At 36.4% G+C, this 26,150-nt stretch overlaps 1 protein-coding gene across 2 annotated transcripts in view; it reads right to left on the reverse strand.

The window, feature by feature from the left end:
- Positions 1-26,150, reverse strand: part of TAF4B (TATA-box binding protein associated factor 4b) — a 198,833-nt gene that overhangs the window by 142,460 nt on the left and 30,223 nt on the right. Inside the window, exon 1 of one of the 2 annotated variants that reach the window (XM_074203028.1) lies at positions 17,384-19,389. The exons of the other annotated variant lie outside the window; for it this stretch is intronic. The gene's annotated coding sequence lies outside the window, so the exon portion shown is untranslated. Of the gene's footprint in view, positions 1-17,383; positions 19,390-26,150 lie in introns of those variants that run through there. 2 annotated transcript variants of the gene reach the window in all.

Raw genomic sequence — 26,150 nt, forward strand, 5'->3', positions numbered from 1 at the left:
TCAGTTGGAACTTAAAAAGAAACCAAGGAAGCCAAGTGGCAGAGATGAGGAAGGAGAGCACTGTATTTCCCCATCTATAAGATGCCCCCATGTATAAGACGCTTCTTAATTTGGGGGCCAAAATTTGAAAAAAAAATGTAATACATAAAGTTACTGAACTCAAGTTTTATTCATTATGAAATTCAAGGACCTTCTGCTCATAGCTTTCAGGTATCTTTTGGGCAAGTCTAGGGAGTGTACACATGCTTAGTCCATTCCGTTTCATGAACCTGAAGCACCAATTGTGTCTCCTTTGAAATCAGTCACTTCTTTTTCATCAGCAATTCTTCTGGCCTCCCTGCTGAACCTTCTTTGTGGACACAGGAATTCCAATGGCCCTTTGCTCTTCAATCCAAAGCTTCAATTCTCTCTCCAGATCAGGTCATTTTGCTGACTTGCTTCTCTTTGCCTTCTGCCATAGCATTTTCAGTAGGGTTTCTTCTTCCTATAGCCAATTTCAGATTGTTTCTCAGTTGGAAGAGTACCAAACTGACATTCAGCTGCATATTTCCATTCACTTTTGTGAACTGGGTCACTCTGAACTTGAATTCAGCACTGTACGAGATATCTTTTCTGAGACATTTCTGGGCAGAACATGGTAAAACATAATCTAATATACCAGTAACAAATGTGAAATAATAAGCGTAAAAAAAAAAAGTGCAAAAAAATGGGAAATGCAAGTAAAAATTCTACACTCACTGTACAAAAGCTCCCAGTTTTTAGTTCCCCAAATTTTTTGAAAAAGGTACATCATATACATAGGGAAATCCTGTATATAAGTCAATATATTTTATTAGCTTAATTAAGGGAATGATGAAAAAATGAGTTAAAATTAAAATCTAAGAAATGATTTGCTAAAGTTCAATTTCAGACTGAATGAAGAGATAAAGTTATCTCTTATCATCAAGTGGCCACATTAACAGAACTAGGAGAATAATATGCATAATATCTACATGATGTAAACAGAAATAACAAAGGAAAATGGTAAAATTATAATTTCATACTATTTTGCTGGCCACAAAGAAGTAGGGAAAGATATATGTACCCCATCCTAGATCTGTCTACACCATTAACTCAGATGATAGATTTGGTTCGCTTAAATCTGGTCCCCTTCCTTTATCATATTACAAATAGTTCTCTGAGAGGAAAAAAGGAAGGAAAAAGCTGGAAAATGCCAGGAAGCACCAGGAAGGAATCAATTGTTCATAAGACATTTAATTAGAGCCATCGAGAGATTTTAGACCTATGATCTATTGATATAAAGGCAGAACACTTCCTGTCAAGCTCTCAACTTGGACTGATTTGCATGCAGTCCCTGATACTGGGATCTCTGATAATACCCCTTATGTTAAATAGCTACAGGTATACTAAGTAGTGATATATATTCTCTCCTTGTCTCCTGGATATGTGCCCCTGATATCTTATCAAATTCTCACAGCACTTAACTGCAAAGAAACAACTTCATTAAGTTGCTAGTTTAGTATCTTTACATCCTATTCAATTTAGTCTATAGTTGATTAGTTAGGAAAATATATTGGGTAAGATGATGGAAGAACATCATTACTATATTTGGATGGGAATTCTTCCAAATTACAATTTCTCAAACTTTTTTATTATATTTTTTTTATGGTGGCCAAACCAAACCATTTACAAAAAACTCAAGAAGACTTCTTTTTTAAAGGAACTTTTTTATTGTCCTGTTATTGGTACCAAATACATGACACATTCATTTTAATCTGTTTTCAAATCAACTTTATTCTAAATCCAACAAAATTATAAAAAACTCTTCTTTTAAAAAAAAGGATCGTTGCCATTATTAAGTGCTAAATACAAACTTCAGCTAGACAGCTGAAATCCAGCCTCAGACACTATTGGCCCTGGACAAACTTAAACTGTTTATCTCAGTTTCCTCATCTGTAGGATGAATTTTATTCAAACATTGACAATCCAAAGTACTTTTATGAAGCCCTGAAGGGTATTCATGGGCCAAAGACATATGGTGCATCTCAACAACTCGGTGTTGATGGAGTCACAATGACTAGATTGAACACTTTCATAGTATTTTAGCAGACTGTCATCAATCAATACAGGAGGCACAGACCATTTTTACCTCAAGTTGAAAGCTATCCATCCCTAGGTTACATTACAATTGAAGGAGAGGTTTTAAATGCCATTCGACTCCCCCATCATGTGGCAAAGCAGCTGGTACCGATTCTATTCCATCTGAGATTTATAAAAGTGGGGGGGGAGGGTGTGCATGCTCAAGCTGACTGAAATATTCTAGGTTATATGGCATGAGGTTATCCCCAAGGATGCCTCCATTACCCATGTCTATAAAGGTAAAGGGAATAGATTATTGTATTTTCTTAGTCACTGCTGGCAAAATTTCTGATCTTTCTCAATAGACTGATCCTTCATCTGAAAGATGGTCACATCCCCAAGAGACAGTGTGGCTTCAAAAAGGATCAAGGAACAGTAGATATGGTGTTTGCTGCCCAACAACTTGAGGAAAAATGCCAGGAACAGAACAGGGGTCTGTATACAACATTTGTAGACTGGACTAAGACCTTTGACAACAGTCATGAGAGCTAATGAAAAATTATGTCCAAATCTGGCTGCTCAGAGAAGTATTTCAGGTCAATTTCATGATGCCATGCTTGCTCAGGTTCGGGATAGTGGACAATGCTCTCGAAATTTCCTAGTCAGCAAAGGAGTGAAACAAGGCTGTGTCCTTGCTCCCTTGCTTTTTTAGCAAGACCTCTCATGTTAAACTCCTTCACTGAGGATGAACACTGCATCAAAGTCAGCTACTGCACTGATGGTAAATTCTTCAACTTGAAAAGGCTACAGAGTAGAGGGAGTACTGGTGCATCTTCTGTTTGCAAATGATTGTGCACTTAATGCTGTCTCTGAAGTCAAGATGCAACAAAGTATGGTTCTCTGCTGTCTGTGCTAATTTTGGCCTAATAATTAATACCCAGAAAAACCTCTGGTGCTCCATCAACCAGCACCATACCATTCATATGTGGAACTCATTAGCTACAACAAATCAATACTGTGGAGAACTTCACTTACCTTGGCAGTGTCTTATCCAGGGAAGTACACATTGATAATAAGGTGTTTGGGAGACTCCAAAAGAAAAGTATAGATATTAGACTAACAAACTAAAGATCTATAGAGCAACTGTGTTGACCACATTGGGACATGCCTGTGAAACTTGGAATAGTCTGCCAGCATCATACCAGGAAATTCAATCACTTCCATTTAAATTGTCTTAGGAAGATTCTGAAGATCACCTGGCAGAAGATACTGGACACTGAGGGCCTTTCTTGAACTAAACTACCAAGTACTCAGACTCTACTTAGAGAGAGTGAAACTCTGATGGGCTGACCACATTGTTCAGATGTCAAATGTACACTTGTCAAAAGACTATTTATGGAGAACTCATATTGGGGGAGGGGGTGGGGGAAGGGAAAGTGATGTCAGAAAAAAATGGTATAAAGGTACTCAAGGTCTCTCAAGAACTCTGCAACTGATGGTGCAACATGAGAGACACTGGCACTGATCACCCAGTAGCAAGATAGAATTGAAGCAGTTCAAAGGAAACATAAGATGCCCAGGTGCTCATATGTACTATTTGTTCCCAATCTCTGTAAAAACATTCCAAGTTCATACTGATTTAATCAGTCACAGTCAGACACACTATAACTTGTCTCTAACAGAGTGATATTGTTGTCTTCTTCAATAATGAAGGCCAAGAACTAGTCAACCAGAATGAACTAGAGGGAAAAAATGGCAAACCACTCTGGTATTTCTTCCAAAAAAAACTTATATGGGATCGATCACACAGTCAGTTACGACTGAAAATTGACCTAAGCTATGCAATTGGAAAGGTGGTAGGTCAGTCACATAGTAAAGAGGGAGAACTGATACATGTTCCACTAGCATCCAGTGGAGACTGCTAGGTGGGGCAGTGAATAAGAGTATTAAACCTGGTATCAGAAGATTTGAGTTCAAATCTAACTTCATCCACTCACTTACTGTGAAACCCTGGGCAAGTCACTTAACAGTTCTCTGCCTCGGTTTCTTTAACAGAAAAATGAGGATAACAATAGTACCTATATACCCAAAGGGCAGCTACTGACAGAGTGGATAGAGAACTGGCCCTAGAGTCAGGAAAACTTATCTTCCTGAGTTCAAATTTGACAACAGACACTTATTAGTGGTATAAGCATGGACAAATCACTTAATTCTGCTTGCCTCAGTTTCCCATCTGTAAAATGGAGAAGGAAATAGCAAACTACTCCAGCATCTTTGCCAAGAAAATTCCAAATAGGGTCTCACAAAGAGTTGGATATGTCTGAAACGCGACTGAATACTACTACTTCCCAAGTCATTGTGAGGATAACAACAACAACAACAACAACAATAATAATAGCAAGAACAACAACATTGGTCCTTCATTTTCTAAGAAGATCATAACATTAAGGAGGTGATGCCATGCATGACAAGCACATGAATTTGATCTGAGTAAGGAGGTGCTGTGTGTGTTAAGTCATCAGCCTCACTTTGTCCTCCAAAGTCATCTGAGTCCAGTGGTCAGATATGAATCAGGATGACTAGAAACAGTCCTGGACTCAGGGCAATTAAGATAAAGTGACTTGCCCAAGGTCACACAGCCTCTAAGTGGGAAGTGTCTGAGGCCAGATTCAAACTCCAGTCCTCCTGAATCCAGGTCAGTACTCTTTCCATGAGTCACCTAGATACCCTAAATATTTACAAAAATGTTTTCAAATCTTAAAAGTCCTATATAAATGCTAACATTATTACTATTATTATTATCCAACATGATGTAAGAGAAGGTTCTCAAGAGGACTGATGGAAAGACAAGGACAACAGTTTAAACAATATGGAAGGAGGCAGAAATAGAATGCAATCTATACCACTATAGAGAAAATAATCACATGGAAGGGATTCTAAAATGTACAGATACTTCCTCTAGATACTTCCTCTACTACCTTTCAATTAGAGGCATATTGTGTTTGATAATTAAGTTCCCAAGATTCAGTTCCTTCATTTATAAAAGCAACAACTTCAAAGGGTAGTTGTAAGGAATGAAAAAAGTAAATAAATTTCATCTACTTACTGAGTCAAGACATTGGAATCTAATCTATGCTTGCACTTTTACCTTTATTTATTTATTTTATTTATTTAGGATTTTGCAAAGCAAATGGGGTTAAGTGGCTTGCCCAAGGCCACACAGCTAGGTAATTATTAAGTGTCTGAGGCCAAATTTGAACTCAGGTACTCCTGACTCCAGAGCGGGTGTTCTATCCACTGCACCACCTAGCCTGCACTTGACTTTTTTTTTTACGTTTTTGCTAGGCAATGGGGTTAAGTGGCTTGCCCAAGGCCACACAGCTAGGCAATTATTAAGTGTCTGAGACCAGATTTGAACCCAGGTACTCCTGACTCCAGGGCCGGTGCTTTATCCACTGCACCACCTAGCCGCCCCTTGCACTTTACTTTTGATGTTAACACCTGTCTTCTCAAAAGCAGTTCTTAAACTTTTTGCTTTAAAACTTGAAGACTCCCAAAGAATTTTTATAACTAATATTTAATGTATCAAATATTAAAATGTCCTAGTATTTATAATTATAAAAACAATCCCCCAAGATGCTTTTAACCACAATTTGAAAACTGTTGCTTTATATCAATCTTAAATGATAGTCAACTGGCTCAGGATTACTAAAATGCCTATCAATTCTCTGCTAGCAATACCACTTACTACCTAATCAACAGCAGGCATATGTATAGGTCTAAAAGGTTTACAAAAAAAGCTTTATATTCATTTTGTTCCTATGATACTCATTTAAATCCTCTGAACTATGGTATTGAAGGGTTTTTTTTAATTCCACAAGAAAACTGATATTTTGGAAATCCCTAGCTACAATTGCTGGAGAAGGGTTTCTAACAGATCTTTTTATAGTCTTCAGACTAAACTCTTACTTTCATCTGTCATCTCTGGTTTGGTTAAGCATCTGCTTCCAAAAAGTTTCTAGGGAAAGTATCATGATACTTAGAGTGGGGAAAAAATCTTTAATATTAAAGTCTACGTTTCAACCTACATTAAATCAGTATGACTTTATCAAATAATGATAATACGCTTAACAATGAGAGGAAACTCTAGATGCAGTTGCACACACAAGGCAATCAAGTTGAAGAGATATATCACAAAAGAAAAATCAATGCACAAGTGTGAAATTAAATTGCATAGTACAGATTATTAGTACACAAGTTCTGAGAAGGCCAGAGAAGGCCATAGTTGTCAAGCTTTCTGAAAGAAAATTTTAACTATTTTTTAAAACAGAATCTCAGAATTGAAAGGGAGTCCAAAAGTCTGGTTTAACCCACATCTTTATAACAATCTTTATAACAATCTGACAAAGTAATTAAAATACTTAGCACAATGTCTGGGACACAGTTAATGCTTATGTTTATTGATTGTTTGAAATTTTCTACTAATTGGAACTCATGAATTATCTGACAAGAGTATCAGGAAGTTTTTCTATAGAAAGAGCTAAAAAATGCCTCTCTTGAAAACTCTGCCATTGCTCCTACTTTTTGAACTAAGTAAAACAAATCTAATCCGTCCCTCACAAGGATGCCTTTCAAGACTGGAAATAAGCCTGCTTCCAGGCAGTTAGGTAGTGTAGTAGATAGAGTGCTGGTCAGGAAGACCCAGGAATAAATCCACCCTTGGACATTTTTTAATTGATATTTTATTTTTCCAATTACAAGCTATGGAGGTTTTTCAAGATTCATCCTTTCTACTTGATGGCAAACAGTATGGTAAAAGTAGTTTATGTTCATTTGTATTTAACATACTTACATATTAATCATTTTGTGTAAAAGGAATTAAGACTAATGGAAAGAAATAGTTTTAAAAGAACATAGTATCTCTGACAAAGGACTCATTTCTAAAATATACAGAGAACTGAGTCATATTAAAAAAAAAAAAAAAGCCATTCCCCAACTGACAAATGGTCAAAGGATAAGCAACGGCAATTTACAGATGAGGAGATCAAAGCAATCCAAACTCATATGAAATATTGCTCTAAATCATTACTTATTAGAGAAATGCAAATTAAAGTGTCTCCAAGGTACCACCTCACAACCTCTCAGACTGGCCAATATGACCAGAAAGGATAATGATCATTGTTGGAAGGGTTGTGGGAAATCTGGGACACTATTACACTGGTGGTGGAGCTGTGAACTCATCCAACCTTTCTTGAGAGAAATTTGGAACTATGTCCAAAGGGCAACAAAAATGTACATACCCTTTGATCCAGCAATACTACTACTGGGTCTAAAGAGATGATGAAAAGGGGGTAAAAATACCACTTGTACAAAAATATTCATAGCAACCTTCTTTGTGGTGGCAAAGAATTAGAAATCAAGTAAATGCCCTCCAACTGGGGAATGGCTTAGCAAACTGTGGTATATGTATGTCATGGAACACTATTGTTCTATTAGAAACCAGAAGGGATGGGATTTCAGGGAAGCCTGGAGGGATTTGCATGAGTGAGTGAGATGAGCAGAACCAGAAAAACACTGTACAAAAACACAGCAACATGGGTTGATGATCAACCTTGATGGACTCACTCATTTCATCAGTGCAACAATCAGGGACAATTTGGGGCTGTCTGTAATGGAGAATACCATTTGTATCCAGATAAAGAACCATGGAGTTTGAACGAAGTCCAAGGACTATTTCCTTTAATTTAGGGGAAAAAAACCCTGATAATCTTATTGGCTGATCTTGTTATCTCTTATACTTTATGTTTCTCCCTTAAGGATATGATTTCTCTCTCAACACACTCAATTTGAATCAATGTACAACATGGAAACAATGTAAAGACTGGCAAATTGCCAGAGATCTAGATTCTTAGAAATCATCTTGACCAATAAGACAACTGAAATAGAAGTGACCCCAGTAACACAAACAGAAAGTGAGGAATCCAGTCCTGTTATTTAAAGTTTAGTACTGTGCTCTGTATCACACAATATGGGAATCCTCAATTTCTTCTTTAGAATATACAAATATATATATACATATATATAATATATATATTATACACACACACACACACACACAATATCACCTTTATATTCTCCCCTCAGATGCCCTTCCATATTCTATACTTCTCTTTTTTACCCACCCCCCCAGCTTAGTGGATTCATTGGAGGTATTTATTTTTTTGTCATTAAATGCTTGTTCTGTGTAGCTCTTTTTATCAGAGCTTTTATCGTTTTTTTGTTTTTCCAACTACATACAATGGTAATTTTTACCAATCATTTTTTTTGCAAGGTTTTGAGTTTTATAATTTTTCTCCCTCCTTCCCCCTTCCCCCTCCCACAAGCAATCCAGTATAGGCTCTACATTTGTAAACATGCTAAATTCATCAAAATTGAATGCGTTGTGAGAGAAGAATCAAATCCAAAAGGAAGAAAGAAATAGTAAGTTAGCAAAGTTACATAATACACAAGGATAACTTTTAAAAATTGAAGATAATAAACTTTGGTCTTCATTTAAACTCCAGTTCCTTCTCTGGATATGGGTGGTATTTCCCATCACAAGTCCCTTAAAATTGTCTTTGATAATTGCATTGATGAAATGAAGAAATCCATCACGATTGATCATTCCTCATGATGTTGTTAGTGTGTATAATATTCTTCTGGTTCTGCTTATTTTACTCAGCATTAATTCTTGCAAGTCTTTCTTGACTTTTCTAAAATCCCATCCCTCATGATTTCTTAGAAAACAATAGTGGGGGCGGCTAGGTGGCGCAGTGGATAAAGCACTGGCACTGGAGTCAGGAGTACTTGGGTTCAAATCCGGTCTCAGACACTTAATAATTACCTAGCTGTGTGGCCTTGGGCAAGCCTCTTAACCCCACTTGCCTTACGAAAACCTAAAAAACAAACAAACAAACAACAACAGTGTTCTATCACATACACATATCCCAATTTGTTCAGCTATTCCCCAACCCTCAATTTTCATTCCACATTCAGATTCATGTTTGATTTTTTTCCCCCTTTGGATATGGATGGCATTATCCACAACAGGCTCCCAGGATTGTCCTTGATCTCTGAACTGCTGAACGGAACTGCATTCAAGTTGATTAACTCACAATGTTGTTGTTGTTAATGTGTACCATATTCTCTTGGTGCTGCTCCCTTGGACACTTTTACTAGTTATGTGACCCTGGGCTAGTCACTGAACCTATGTCTCTGTTTCTTCATTTGTAAAACAGGGATAACTACTACCTACTTCCTAGGTTGTTTTGAAAATCAAGTAAGGTAATATTTGTAAACAGTTTATCCAGTGTCTGACACATAATATGCACTACAGAAATGCATACTCCCTTCCATTTCGTTCCCTCTTCATGTTTATACCAGTCCATGCTAACCACTGCCTCAAGTCTTTCTAAATGCCAAGTCATATTCTTCTGAATGTGCACCAAAGGATGAATTTCCTTTCTAAAATATGATAACCAGAACTGAACACAATAATCTAGACACCATGTTTCTACTGTGAAGTCTGGGATCACATTAGCTTTTCTTCCCCCCTTTCTTCTGGGGTGTGGGCTTCCATATCACATTACTGAATCATATTCAATTTGCAGTATATCAAACAACTAGGTATCTCTCAGATGACTCTCACTACAAGCATTAATATTCCTCTCATGAAGCTATAGTACTATAAAATCATACAACATCATACTATTATTTGCCAAAATTAGAGATGAATTTAAAAATAGAATAACAATTGGTAAGCAACAATTATTTTTTCACTTCTTGTATACAAATGACTAGAAAGGGAAGTGGTTGGTAATGTTGTAAAAAAAAGGAATGATATCACACTGACAGTCTCAAGTACCAACCTGGTATACTGAAAATATTAGATGTACCAGAAAAAAAGTATCCAGAGAACCCTGGGTAAATCCTCTGTCAAAGATTTATAGGAGGACATAAACAAGCATTACATTAGATGAAAGGATAAAATTGGGCTATGGCCTGAACCTGTATAGTTAAGTACTCATACCAATAAAATCATGGACCCAAGGACATAGGACTTTAAATTTATTTCTGCAAAATTTTATTTTACTAAATTTGGTCTATTGGTTATGGCAAGGTTATTTGGGGATCCTAATTTTATCATAACAATATATTACCTATTTTCCATTCTCTGCCATCCCCGAACTTGATAAATATGCCATCTGTATCTTTATTTTTATCTCTATTGATGGCACCACAACTTTCTCAACTAGGTTTGTTTGAAACCTTGGAATGAATTATGTTTGACTACTTTCTATCCCTTATCCCACACATCAAATAGGTTGCTAATCTTACTTCTATAGGCTAACGCTCTAGGTTTCTTCTCCCCTGAGCCTTATGCCCTCATCTCTACTTGTCTGAATTATTTTAAGTATTATATTATTTAGTCTGTTTATTTTCCCTAAGCCTATAAATAACTTACATAAAAATGGAAAACATTAAAGTCATACATAAGAATCACTGAACTGCTTATTGCTTTAGAGAACCATGTTTATAAGTCTTTTATTAATATATAAACCATATTTATAAGTCTTTTATTAATATATTAACACATTAAAAATCAGATTAGGAATTCTATTTTGATCTTGTTTGGGCTGCACTTGGGAATGCTGTGGGCTGAGTCTTGTAGACCAGGTATTTGACACCTCTGTGCTACACTGTCACCCCCCCCAGATGATTTTCCAAATAAAATGATATAATCACTTCACTCCAGGTTTCAATGACCCTCAAGGATCTCACTACACATCAGTTAAATACCTCATGAATGCTAAGCAACCTCCTCCTCTATGGTCTAGCCACCCAACTTTATCTTCAAGTACTTACCTTTATAGAGTCAACAATCTAGCCAAGCCATTCTCATGCTACTCTCTCTTCTCTCCATATCCTTTTGTTCATTTCATATGACTCAAATTTTGAAAAACATTTCTTTTCCAACAATTAATCAAAATTTTCCTCTTCTTTCAACTTCAATTTGAAGGAATAATATTGATTCTTCCCCAAGTGATAATGATCTCTCCCCAAAGGTCTTTTTCTTACAATAATGTATATCTTATATCAGACTTATTTTCATAAATGGCATAAACATTCTCCCCACTCCATTCCCTTTGTTCTCAAAGAGTACAATATTCATTTGAAATCTCTGTATCCCATTCAAGCAAAATGGTGCTTCCTAAACAGCTGCTTAATAAATGCTGAAATAAAAAAGTTAAAGAATGTTCTATTTGGGGATTACTTGGCAAAGATTCTATAGTGGCTTCCATTTCATTTCCAGTTCATTTTACAGATGTGAAAACTGAGGTCAATGAGGTTAAAGTGACTTGCTAGTAAGCTAGTAAGTGTCATACATCTTGGAAAAACTCAGATCTTCATGATTTCAGATCCACAGCTCTAGCCACTATAAACTAAGACATGAAGATGGAAATGTACAGAAAGTGATGATTCTAAAATATCTATACTGCCTTTTTAAATAAAATTTTATAAAATTTCTTCAACTTTTTACCTAAATGTCATGTAAAATATGTCCTTTCTTATATATCTTAATTTGCTCTTCAAAGCAAGGAAGCAGCCTCATGGGGTCACCAGATATACCAGGGATGGGAAGTCAAATTGGTACGGTGCAAAGAATACTATATTTGGAATCAGAACATCTAGGTTTGAAGTGGTAAATCATTTAACTCCCCTTGGCCAGTTCTCAAATAAGTGAAAGCATCAGACTCATCCTATGAGACAAGACTCATCACAGCTTAAGTAAAAACTCAGATCATGAAAATGGTAAAAATCTCATAATGTCCAAAAGTATTTATAGCAGCATTTTTGGAGTGGCAAAGAAATGAAAATTGAGGGGATGCCCACTAATTGGGGAATAGCTGAACAAATTGGGATATATGTATGTGATGGAACACTATTGTTTTCTAAGAAATCACGAGGAATGGGATTTTAGAAAAGTCAAGAAAGACTTGCAAGAATTAATGCTGAGATAGGGGCAGCTAGGTGGCCTAGTGGATAAAGCACCGGCCCTGGAGTCAGGAGTACCTGGGTTCAAATTGGGTCTCAGACACTTAATAATTACCTAGCTGTGTGGCCTTGGGCAAGCCACTTAACCCCATTTGCCTTGCAAAAAAAAAAAAAAGAATTAATGCTGAGTAAAATAAGCAGAACCAGAAGAACATTATACACACTAACAACATCATGAGGAATGACCAATCATGATGGATTTCTTCATTTCAGCAATACAATTATCAAAGACAATTTTAAGGGACTTGTGATGGGAAATACCACCCATATCCAGAGAAGGAACTGGAGTTTAAATGAAGACCAAAGTTTATTATCTTCAATTTTTAAAAGTTATCCTTGTGTATTATGTAACTTTGCTAACTTACTATTTCTTTCTTCCTTTTGGATTTGATTCTTCTCTCACAACGCATTCAATTTTGATGAATTTAGCATGTTTACAAATGTAGAGCCTATACTGGATTGCTTGTGGGAGGGGGAAGGGGGAAAGAGGGAGAAAAATTATAAAACTCAAAACCTTGCAAAAAAAAATGATTGGTAAAAATTACCATTGTATGTAGTTGGAAAAACAAAATAAACAATAAAAGCTCTGATAAAAAAAGCTACACAGAACAAGCATTTGATGACAAAAAAATCAATAGCTCCAATGAAATCCACTAAGCGGGGGGGGGGGGGGGGGGGGGGGGGGGGGGGGGGGGGGGGGGGGCGGCACATGGGTAAAAAGAGAAGAATAGAATATGAAATGATCTTGTATATACAGAGATATGTATATTCTAAAGAAGAAATTGAGGATTCCCATATTGTGTGATACAGAGCACAGTACTAAACTTTAAATAACAGGACTGTTTTCTCACTTTTTTGTTTGTGTTACTGGAGTCACTTCTATTTCAGTTGTCTTATTGGTCAAGATGATCTCTAAGAACCTAGATCTCTGTTGACAGCCTGTATAAATACAATTTCAAAGCAGAAAACTGCCACAGAAGCAAATAATAGTTGGAATAGAGAACTCAGTGATTTGTCCATCTTTTGAAGTTTTTGCTACTGAAAGCAAAAAAAAAAAAATCAGATAAATTTCTAATTTGCCTTAAGACAATTTCATCTTCTAGAAGGCAAATAGAAGAAATGGCTATCTAATTTAGCACCCCCCATATAAATTCCGTCTCAAAATTCCCAAGTGACCCTCCAGATTTTATTTGAAGATCTTAAGTAACAGGAAACTTCCATCAAGGAAATGTATCTTTTTTTAAAAACAATCATTTTTGGAAGCAGCTAGGTGGCTCAGTGGATAGAGCACCATCCCTGGAATCAGGAGGACTTTGAGTTCAAATCTGCCCTCAGACACTTAATAATTACCTAGCTGTGTGGCCTTGGGCAAGCCAGTTAACCACATCTGCCTTGCAAAAAAAAAAACACCTAAAAAAAAAAATCATTTTTTTTATCAAAATATTTTAAAAGCAACTTCCAAATAGTTACTTCCCAAAATTCCTACTCCAATTGTTCACTGTGAAACATGCTCTGGATGTTTGCCAGTACTCTGAGAATCTGCTGGAAGACAGTATACTTGTGCAAAGAAAGAGCTAAATAAACTAGTAAAGAGCCATAAGACATACCTCTCAAAGTAATCCAAGATTACCCTAGCTTTCCTGATTGATCCATAAAAAAACTTAAGCCATAAATGTTTTCCACCACCACAAGATAAAAGTCCCAAATGGGTTGCATTAACAAGTTAATAGAATGTAAAAAGGCTGAAAAAAATAAGAAAAGAAATCTTACCAAATTCCAGAATGACTCTAAGACCTAAATGAGAGTCAAAACAGAGAGAAATCTTTAGACTAATATATTCCCTAATCAACACTGAAGTAGAAAAATTTAAATAAAATGCTACCAAGAAAAAAAACTATATCACAGTTTATTAACAATTTGTAACAAGGAATTGCAGGGTTGATTCTTTTCAGTAGGAGTAGTAGTAAAAAAAAGGTATCCAATATCAAAGATATCCATATTGATAATGGTGCTAGCATTTGATGGTGCCATCAAGAAAAGTAAATTAAAAGAATAAGCACAGGCAAAGAAGAACCAAAATGACCACTTAATGTATTTGATATAATGGTGTATTTATAGAACCCCACTCAAAAAAAAAAAAACCCCTAAAAATCTAACTGAAACAACTGACAAAGTTGCAAAATATAAAATAAACTGGCCTCATCAGCTTTTCTGTATGTTACCAACAAAACACAATAGTTAAAAAAGAGAAATTCAATTATAAACATCTATGAAATAATAAAATGATTGAAATCAGACAAACGGCCTCAGACATTTAACAACTACCTAGGCTCTGTGACCTTTGGCAAGTCATTTATCTGCCTTAAATAAATAAAAATCAAAAAATAAAAAGTCTTATCTACTAATACATACATAAAAACTATCTGACTACACTCTTTATACAAATACAGAACTAAATGGCTGGAAAATCACTGATTGCTCAGGGACAGACTAAAGGACAATAAATATCACGGAAACTAATTTACTTAAAATCGGTGTCAGGCCCAACTACTAAAGGATTACCTTAAAAAATTAGATACAATAATAAAAATATATATCTGGCTGAAGAAAAGGTCAAAAATTTCTAGGGAAATAATGAAAAAAGTTCTTAAAGAATCAAGCAGTACCGAACTTCAAACTATAATACAAAGCATTATTCATGAAATGATTAAGAAACAGAAAGGAAAATCAGTAGAAGAAATTCTGTATACAATAAAGAGAAGCAAATGACCACAGAAGTCTAGATTCTGATTAATTAAAAGATCAAGTTACAAGGATAAATTACCTAGCATTTATCTCAGAAGCAAGAAAAAAAATTATCTTTTCAGAACTATGGAAAAGGGGAAGAATTCATAACCAAAACAGATAAGATAACAGCAAATAAAATAACATGGACTATAAAAATAAACAATATGGATTATACAAAATTTTGATGTTTTTATAGAAACAAAACAAATACTGAAAAAGTTAGGGGAAAAAAGCAAATAACTGCAAAAAAATTTTTACATTAAGTTATATGATAAGGATCCCTTTTCCACTATACATACGGAACTGATTGAAATTTACAGGAACCATTCCCCAACTGATAAGCGATCCAGGAACAGATACTTTTCAAATGAAATCCAAGTTATCAAGGGGCATATTTAAATAAAGTTCTATGATTCATAATTATAAAAATATAAATTTTAAAAAGTGAGATTTCCATTCTGGAGAGCAATTTGGAACTATGACCAATGGCAATAAAACTATATACCCTTTGATCTAGTAATACTACTATTAGGTCTGTATCCGAAAACCATCACAAAAAAGGAAAAAAGATCCACATGTACAAAAACATTTATAGCAACTCTTTTTGTAGTGGTAAAGAATTGGAAATTGAGGATTAGAAGTAAAACAAATTGGGGAATGACTGAACAAGCAATGATATTGTATATAAAAACATATATATAAACAAATATATAAATGTAATGCAATATTATTGCTCTATAAAAATGATGAGCAGGCAGATTTCAGAAAACCCTAAAAAGACTTACATGAACTTAAGCTGAGTGAAATGAGCAGAAGTAGGAGAATACTGTACACCTTTAACAATAATACTGTGTGATGATTAACTTTGATAGACTCAGCTCCTCTCAGAAATACAGAAATCCAAGATAATTCTAAAAGATCTGAGATGGAAAATACCATCCATATCAGGAGAAAGAACCATGGAACCTTAATGCAGATTAGAGCACACTATTTTCACTTTTTAAAATGTTTTTGTTTTTCCTTTTTCTTGTCATTTTCTCAGCATGACTAACATGAAAATATATATAACATAACTGTACATATAACACCTATATCAGATGGCTTGAAATCCTAGGGTGGGAGAAGGAAGGGTGGGAAGGAGAAAATTTTACAAAAATGAATGTTGAAAATTATCTCAACATACAACTGGAAACATTAATGTTTTAAAAAAGGATAGACAAAAAAGTAACTAGGAAATATTTAACAAATAAAAACACAATAAACCACTAAAAAAAAACAGGTTGCACCTCACCCTTGTTCAATTGGTAACGTACATAAAAATGATAAATGACAAATGCTGCGGTGGTTGTAGAAAAACAGGCAGAGTAGTGTACTGCTACAGAAATGTGAACTGGTCCAATTATTCTGTCAAAACAATTTAGAACTATACCCTAAAAGTTATTAAATTGTGCATAATCTGTGATCCAGTCATATTCAATATGAAATGCATATACCAAAGAAAAAGAAGAGTAAAGAGTCATATATACAAAAATCTACCTGGAAACTATACAGATACTCAGAGACTGAGGAACTGTATAAACAAATTATGATATATTAATTATGAAATACTACTGTGCTGTAAAAAAGGGTAAAATTTCATAGAAACCTGGTTAGATATATATCAACTGACACTTAAGCCAAGTCTGAAAGATTTAAGAACTTTTAGCAATCCAAATGACCCACCACAATTCCAAAGAACCCTTGATGAAACAACCTTTTGAAAGAGGGGTAATAAGGAGAGGGAGAAAAAGGGAATAAGCACTTCAATATTGCTCATTATGGTCCAAGTTTCGTGCTGTCTTTTTCACAAATATTATCTTGTTTATCCTCACAACAACACTGCAATGAAGAGGTATCTTCCCCATCTTAGAACTAAGGATACTAAGACATCAGAGGTGAGGCAACTTGCCCAAAGTTTCTCTTGCCAGTCGTGAACTCAGATTATCCTGGGATCCAGGCTAAGAACTATATACATTACAGAACTCCTATTATCAAGGAGTCCAGTGGTGTAGAGAAAGCCTTGAGTATTTAAGTTATAGGGGAAAAGGGAAGTCAGAGGGGAAGGGAAAAGGACTAATTCCTTCTCCTTGACACAGCTGGAGGATATAATAACAAATGGGGGGAGGGGAGGGAATATTCATTATTGACAATTCAGGGTCTCCCACAGTCTCCAGATTCAGTGTGTGGAAAATACAGCAACTCTGAAAAGATCCAAGTTCAAGGGTCCTAATAGAGTTATATGGCTTTATAGTTCCCTTCAGCTCCTAACTTTTAACACTTAATTAGTTAAAACTTCTAAAACTGAAAAATCATAACTATTTAGACAACTGAGGGATGATGTTAAAAGATCTGTTGACTTTTCAAGGGAAATATGATGAATTACCTTCCAAGTGGAGCGTTGCCAAGGAGATTCCAACACTGAAAGGCCTACGACGGGAAGGCGCCTGAGGCCCGAAAGCCAACTTGGTAGGAAAAGATTGAAGACAACCTCTGGAGCAGTCAGCTGACAGGAGGCTTCAGTTTAGTGATTTCTGATTGGTTGGAGAAAGGTTCAACGTCATTGGACAAGAGCTTCAAGCCCCACCCATCTCTTTTGGCCACGCCCTCAGAGAGGAAGCTCCCAGAAATATATATTGTTCTTTGCTGCCCCCTTTGGTAAAGGAGGGAAAAGCAGGCAAGGGAAACAAAAGTTATGTAGGAAGAGAAGCAGGAAAATGAACTAGATGCAGAATTCTGATGTAAGACTGGTCAGTCTTGCCCAAAGAGTCAAGCTGAGCTATTTTAAAAAAAATTTTATTTAAGACAATGGGGTTAAGTGACTTAAGTGACTTAAGTGCCCAAGGTCACACGGCTAGGCAATTATTAAGTGTCTGAGATCACATTTGAACTCAGGTCCACCTGACACCAGGATCAGCACCATCTAGCTGCCCCAAGATGAGCTATTCTTAAATGATTGAAGGCAGCATCCTAATAATTGCATAACTGAAGGAGCTGTTGAGTGCATACAGACTAGCTGCTTTATAGTTCTATTATTTACGCTAAGTGGCAATACTTTTACAACATTCTGTTAGAGTGACTATAATTTGAGTAACTCTTATAAAATGCTACGTGGGTTCTAAAGAGGATTTGTTCAGCTGGAGCAGTGAAGCTACTCTAGCAGTAGAGAAGCTGCTTCAGGTAGGTGGATGTTCTTGAATGGACCTGGGACATTCCAGTCTACAATCCAGATTTGTAAATCACACTGAATGTGTTTTTCCTATCTCATGCATTTCTCCACTGCATTCTTGTATGTGGCCATTCTATCCAATGTACATTTCTGGTAAAGTGTGACCCAAGTTTATGTATAGACTGATGTATTTATTTACAAATGCATTTGCTTTTATGAGTGCCCAATGATGATATTATCATTAAGTTATATTTATGATCTAAACATGTCATATTAGTTTTGTGAAATGGAAACACACCAATGTGGATTTGTGAACTGAAATAGTGAATAGGGTTACTCCTACAGTTCTGACCATTTCAGTGTAATTACATGATGACCCTTGTCTGAGAATCCAGAGTTAAGTGAAAACAAGTTTGATTAAGCAAGATAGCTCAAAGAGAAAGTAGATGCCCACACTCCTGGGGGGCGAGATAAGAGACACACAATGTGGCAACCCCTTATACCAATATTATACTTATAACAAAGAAAAGCAAGAGGGTAAATGGCACAGTAAACAGAGCACAAGATCTAAATTCAGAAGACCCAAATTCAAATTTGGCCTCAGATACCTACTAGCTATGTGATGCTGGACAAGTCACTTAACCTCTACCGGCCTCAATTTCCACAACTATAAATGAGGATAATAAATATCATTTAACCCAGAGGATTACTGTGAGAAGCAAATGAGTTAATTATTTGTAAAGTCTTCAGCTATGTCTGGCACACAGTAGGAGTTATATAAAGAATAGTTTGATTTTGATGTTGTAGTTGATGTTGTCAGAAACATTTAATCAAAGGAAGGCAGCATATCTGACAGTATATATGTTACTCCACCATCCCTAGTCCCCTTTCTCCAACACAGAGTCTGCTCATTATAATTCCAGCTAATGTTTTAAATCAATGTTAACTTAAATCAATATCTATGACAGTTCATTCTTAAGAACTATCACTGGCATGTTTTTCTGTTATATAAGAAATAGTATTAGAATTGTCACTGGGCATACTAAAATTTAAATGTGAAAACTAAGAGCAAGGAAAGAGAGGAAAAATTATCAAAAGCAGACAAAATTTAGTAGCTAGGGGTAATTTATCTTAGTGGAAAAGAGTCCTTTACACTTTAATGTGTATCCTGAGGACATCATTGAAATACAACATGGTAAACCTGATGATTCACTATGATAACTGATTCAAGAAAAGTTTCTATTCTATCACTATACATTGCAAAAAGATTTCGATACAATATAGAATTTTTTAAAAAATCTAGTCTTTAAATGTGGGAATCATTGGTTACAAAAGTAAAGAAAAATTTATGATAAGTTAGCAGGGATAGATGAATGGATGGAAGGATCAAAGAAGAGTTTTTTGAAGTTAGTAAAGATATGAATATGTTTGTAGGCAGTAAGGAAACATCCAGTAGACAAGAGAGAAACATAAATGAGAGAGAGTAATAAGAGAGGTCAGTGTAAAGCTGAACTGGTTCACCGAGGAATCAAGATAGATAAAGAAAGAACTAAAGCAGAGTCACTGGGAAAGAACTTAGAATATAAGGAATGAAGTCACTGCAAAAAAAAGAACAAGGTCTGGAGTTTCAAGATAGGACAATGGACTCAAATCAGATAAGGAAATTTCAGAATTCATGAATATGGATGCCAACATTTGTGGGTGAGGATGATATGATCAAAGGTATAATCGTTTTTGTGTATGAATGAGCTTGGGTAGAGGAGTAAGAAGATCATGTGAAATGAGCAAATTGAAGAACTCAGTTCCCTAAAAGGACTAAGAAAGAAGAAAAAGAATATGAACTGGTGGGGCAGCTAGGTGGCGCAGTGGATAAAGCACTGGCCCTGGAGTCAGGAGTACCTCGGATCAAATCAGACACTATTACCTAGCTGTGTGGCCTTGGGCAAGCCACTTAACCCCATTTGCCTTGCAAAAAAAAAAAAATATGAACTGGGTACTGAACTCACTGAGGAAACAAATGAAGTGTTCTGAAAATTTTTAGACAATAGCGAGCAGAATTTTGATTGGGTGGTACAGACTGAGGGGATCTCAAAGGAGGAGACTAAGTGATGGACAGTAAAAGGAGAACATGGAAGTGGCAATACAGAATATTATAATTCCCCTTCAATAGGGTGAGTAAAAGTGCAACCAGTGTTAGAATGGGCAGCTAGAGTTAGTTATACTATCAAGGAAGATTCAGATTTTCAATGAGAGTCAGAAGATGGAGGAAGTAGGAAAGAAAAAGATGGAAAATGAAAGTAAAGTAGTTACCTACTGATTTGGCATTCCAGAAAATACAATGAAAGAATGGATAGCTTAGGAGTGATAGGCTGGAAAGGAAGGGCAAGAGGTGAGGAAAATAGATTGATAGTGGAACACAGAGAATGGAATTTGTAGGATGACTAACCAGGTTATTAGTCATTGGGACAGGAAGGATATGACCCAAGGGGAGTCCATAAAACATTTAATACTCTATAAAGATTTTCATAATCCATAAAAACCTGACCTTTGGGTGGAGTCTTAAGTCCTCAGACAGTTTAAGGGAGATAGCAAGTACAATACAGGAATGGTGTTATTCCCTTTCTAAGGCAAGAAAACAGTCTAGAAACTAGTTGTAATAGTCTTTCTCTTCTTTCTTGGAAGGAAGGAATCTGGTGCTGAATGTAATGGTGATGCTTCTCTTCTAGCAGAATAAAAACTGACAACCTGTTTGTAATTGCACAAATAAAGTGACTAAAATGTCCATACCACAACTCCAGCTAACAGGTCCTACTAGATTTATGCCCCAAGGAGGTGAGAAGAAAATTCTCACAAAGTAATTATAGTAGAACTCTTTGTAATAGCCAAGATTAAGAACAAAGGAGATGTCCATCATTTGGGAAATGAATAAACAAATTTCAGTACATTCACTTAATGGAATACTGTGCTGTAAGAAATGACAAATAACTAAAACAATGAATACAGATTAGAAAAGAAAGATTGACACCACCTGATACTGAATGAAGTGAATTGTGCCACAAAAACAATATGCAATGACTTAAAGAAAACAAATGCAAAGAACCACAAAACAATCAAAAGTGCATTTGTAAAATTTGTCGGATTTTTTAAACAAAAATTTCACAAAAATAAAATTTGGAATTGGAATGCTGAAAGCATAATGGAAATATAAAAAGCAATCCAGATCATAGGCTCGTAGATCTAATAGAAGAAGGGATGTCAGAAAACATTTAAGTCCTAGCTGCTCATTTGAGAGATGACAGAATTGAATGCCATAAACATTAAAGGATAAGACACTGGTAAAAAAAAAACAAAAATGTTTGAGAGACAAGCAGGAAAATATGTTTTGTAAAAACTCAAAACAACAAAAACACATGTTTATTTCAATACAAACAAAAAAATACTTTGACAAAGTAAAGCATTTATACTAAACTTGCCAAGCATCGGCATAGAGATTCTTTTTAAGGTTTTTGTAAGGCAAACGGGGTTAAGTGGCTTGCCCAAGGCCACACAGCTAGGTAATTAATTAAGTGTTAGAGACCACATTTGAACCCAGGTACTCCTGACTCCAGGACGCCACCTAGCCACCCCGAGATCTTTTTAACTATCATAAAAAATATCTACAAAAAACTAAAGCAGATGTTGGGGCGGAGCCAAGATGGTGACAAGAGCAGATCCTCTCTTAGGTGCTCCCTCATAAAACTTATAAACTAAGGACTCTAACTACATTTTGGAGAGACAGAACCCACAGAGCGACCCAGTGAGGCAGTTCTCCAACCCAAAGTAACCTGGAAAAGAGTGGAAAGGCTCCTCTACATGGGGTTGGAGGGGCGGCCGGCCAGAGGGATGGCCAACCAGAGCGAAAGAATTTCAGCCTCCCGGAGGCAGCCCCAGGGTGCTGGCTCACAGCAGCGGGGGAGTTTCCTAACCTACAACCCCGGGGAGCACTGGGCACAAATTGGGACCTCTGCCAGAGGGAGCACATGAAGTCCAGCCCTCAGGGCACACAGCAAGCAGCCTGGCCTTTTGGCAGCCCAGATCCAGGAACAACAGAAGCAGGCAGAACTTGTAAGCAGGGGCCCCTAGGACATGAGCTGAGTCTAGTGAGGGAGCACAGAGAGAATGCCCAGCTCTGTCCTCTGCCCCTGGAATTGGACACTGGGGTTCTGACCACATTCAGATCCTGATCATGGAACAGCAGGGCCCCTCCCCTCAGCCCCGTGGCAGAGGGGAGCGTTTATGGTCATTCACAGACCAGGAGGGAGGACAGAGAGACTCATACACTGAGATCTTTGTGGGGGGGGGGGGTGTCCCAATAATGATCAAAAGCTCAGGAAAGACCCCAAAACCAGGCTCAGGCAGGAGAAATGAGTAATCAGTGAAAAAAGAGGAACACCATTGAGAAATAGATTATCTATGATCCCAAGAAGGATCAAAACACTCAGTCTGAAGATGAGGAAGCACAAGCTCCTACATCGAAAGACTCCAAGAAACAGAAATCAGGCTTTGACAGAGCTCCAAAATAAGACTTTGAAAATCAAGAGAGGAAAATAGAAGAAAAATTGGGAAAAGAAATGAGATGCAGGAAAAAAAAAACACAAAAGAAGTCAGCAGCTTAGTCAAGGAGATCCAAAAAAATGCTGAAGAAAATAACATGTTAAAAACTAGCTTAGGTGAAATAGATAAAACAGTTCAAAAAGTAATTGAGGAGAAGAATGCTTTAAAAAGCAGAATTGGCCAGATGGAAAAAGAGATAAGAAAACTCTCTGAGAAAAACAAATCCTTCAGACAAAGAATGGAGCTAAAATAACTGTTGATTTTACAAGAAGTCAAGACACAATATTCAAAACCAAAAGAATGAAAAACTAGAAGAAAATGTGAAACATCTCATTGAAAACACAACTGATATGGAAAACAGATTTAGGAAAGATAATCTAAAAATTATTGGAATACCTGAAAGTCATGATCAGGAAAAGAACCTTGACATCATTTTCAAAGAATTACTACAGGAAAATTGCCCTGATATCCTAGAAGCAGAGGGCAAAATAGAAATGGAGAGAATTCATTGATCTCCCCAAGATAGAGATCAAAAAAAAAACAAACAACCCCCCCCAGGAATATTATAGCCAAGTTCCAGAACTCCCAAGTCAAAGAGAAAATATTACAAGCAGCCAGAAGGACACAATTCATATATCATGGAAGCTGCAGTCAGGCTCACACAGGACTTAGAAGCAAGTACATTAAAAGCTCATAGGGCTTGGAATATAATATTCCAGAAGGCAAAAGAGCTTGGAATGCAACCAAGAATCAACTACCCAGCAAAACTGAAGTCCTCTTCCAGGGAAAAAGATGAACTTTCAATTAACCAGGAGAATTTCAAATGTTCCTGTTGGAATGGTCAGAGCTGAACAGAAGGTTTGAGCTTCAAATACAGGCCTCAAGTGAAGTATAGGGAGTGGAGGAAAAGGGGAAAATATGAGGGACTTAATGATGACGAACTGCATGTATTCCTGTATAGAAAAATGATACTGATAATACTCATATGAACCTTCTCATTTAATAGAGCAGGTAGAAGGAGCTTTTATAGATGAAGCACAGGAGAAAGCTGAATTTGAAGATATAATGTAAAAATGGAGTCAGTGGCTAAAAGGGAAATGTAATGGAAGAAAGAAAAAGGAGGAGGAATTGGCTAAGATATTTCATATAATAAGATTTTTCTTTATTACAACGATTGTAATGATATGGAAGTAGGGGGGAAGGCAAGGGGTAATGAGGGAATCTTTGCTCTCATCAGAGGTGGCTAGGAGAGGAAACAGCATATATACTCAATGGGGTATAGACATCTGGAGTAAGAAGGAGAGAAGGGGGATGGGGGGGTATGTGAGTGATGCAGGAGAGGATGGACCATGGTCAGATATAACACATTTTCTTTTTTACTTCTTGCAAGGGGCTGGGATCGGATATCCTGTCGGGGACCAGAGGGCTGGGTGGATGCTGGGCCTAAGGGGTGGTACATGGGCTCTGGGCCTCTTGGCCGCAGGGCCAGGGATCTGTCTGCTGCACCACTCAGCTACCCTACAGCAGAGACAGAGTGAAAGGAGAAGAAAATATAGTACATGGCAGTGGAGAAGTATGAATGGAGGGAGTTGCGATCAGCAAAGGCAACGGTGGAAAAATATGGATGTAACTTTTGTGATGGACTTATCATAAAGAATGTGATCCACTTGCAACAGAGATGGTGGTGTTGGAACACAAACTGAAGTTCATTTATTATTATTATGGGGGGGGGCAGTTGCAGGGCAAATAGGGCTGGGTGGCCTGCCTGGGGCTGCACAACTGGGTGATTGTTGGGTGTCTGAGGCTGGATTTGGACCTGGGTGCTCCAGGCTCAAGGGCCAGTGCTCTGTCCGCCACCCGGCCGCCCCTACTATTATTATTATTATTACTATTTTATTTTATTTTGGGTCTTTTGAGGGAGGGTTGCAGGGCAACGGGGTTGGGGTGGCTTGCATGGGGTCACTCAGCTGGGTGATTGTTGGGTGTATGGGGCCAGATTTGAATTTAAGTGCTCCTGGCTCCAGGGCCGGTGCTCCAACCCACTGCGCCACCTGGCCATACCTACAATTATTACTATTTTTTATTTTAATTTTAATTTTTTTCTCTCCCTTTTACTTTATCGCTCATGTGGGTCTACATTTTTGGAGGGAGGGGCTATTATGTTTACTCTTAAACAAGAATATTTTATTAATGTATTAAAAAACATTATTTGTACAAAATAAGAATAAATTAAAAAACTAAAGTAAACATCATATGCCATGTGGATATACTAAATATTTCACAATACAGCAGGAGTCAAACATCCATTCTTCCTAATATTATTTGATATAGTTTTGGAAATGCTAGTAACAGTAATAAGAGAAAGAAATTAAAGACTTAAAGGTAAAGAGGCAATAAAACTATCTCTATTGTCTGATGACGTATGATATACTTGGAAAATTCTGTGGAATTATCAAAGATAATGAATTAATTAATAGGTTCAACACAATTGTAGGCTACAAAATAAGCCATCAAAAATCATTGGGGGGCATCTAGGTGGCACAATGGATAGAGCACTGGTCCTGGAGTCAGGAGTACCTGAGTTCAAATCTGACCTCAGACACTTAATAATTACCTAGCTGTGTGGCCTTGAGCAAGCGACTTAATCCCATTGCCTTGAAAAAAAAACCTTAAAAAAAATCATTGGTATTTCTTTATAATAACAAAACCCAAGAAGCAATAGTAAGAGATTTCCATTCTAATTAACTACAAAATACAAAGAATACCTGGGGCTTGATCTACCAAAGTACATAAAAGATTTATTATAGAGACTCAAAGACAAAGGTCTGTTCAAAAGAATAAAAAAATAAGAAGCTGAAATAGTGCTTATGGTTAGGTCATAAAAATTTGATAAAAATGACAATATTACCAAACTCTTTATGAAACTTTGTAAAATAATTTAAAATTTCACTTGGAAAAATAAAATTATTAGATGATTTCAAAAGTTGCTGTGACCAAAGTTTAGAAATACATTTGTTTTATTCTATATGAACATTAAAGCTAAAACTTTGAGCTCAGGAAATCGTGAATAAATCTCTTCGAAAACTTATAAATAAATAGACAAATGCAAAGATAGATCCATGGAACAGACAAAACAAGGGAGAAACAGAAATAATGAAACTCACTAACCCAGTGTTTGATAAAAGTGGACAACATAAATTACTTAGGGAAAAAACTACTTATTTGATTAAAAAAAAAACTAATGGGAAAACTTGGTAAGCAGTCTGGTATTAGGTTTAGATAACAGCTTATACTATATTTCACAATATACTCTCGATGGATATGTGACCATGATGATATTAAAGACTATATTATAGAAAGGAAATATCACATATTTCACAACTCTGAAGAA

This window comes from Macrotis lagotis, chromosome X, assembly GCF_037893015.1.
Source record: "Macrotis lagotis isolate mMagLag1 chromosome X, bilby.v1.9.chrom.fasta, whole genome shotgun sequence".
Lineage (NCBI taxonomy): Eukaryota > Metazoa > Chordata > Mammalia > Peramelemorphia > Peramelidae > Macrotis > Macrotis lagotis.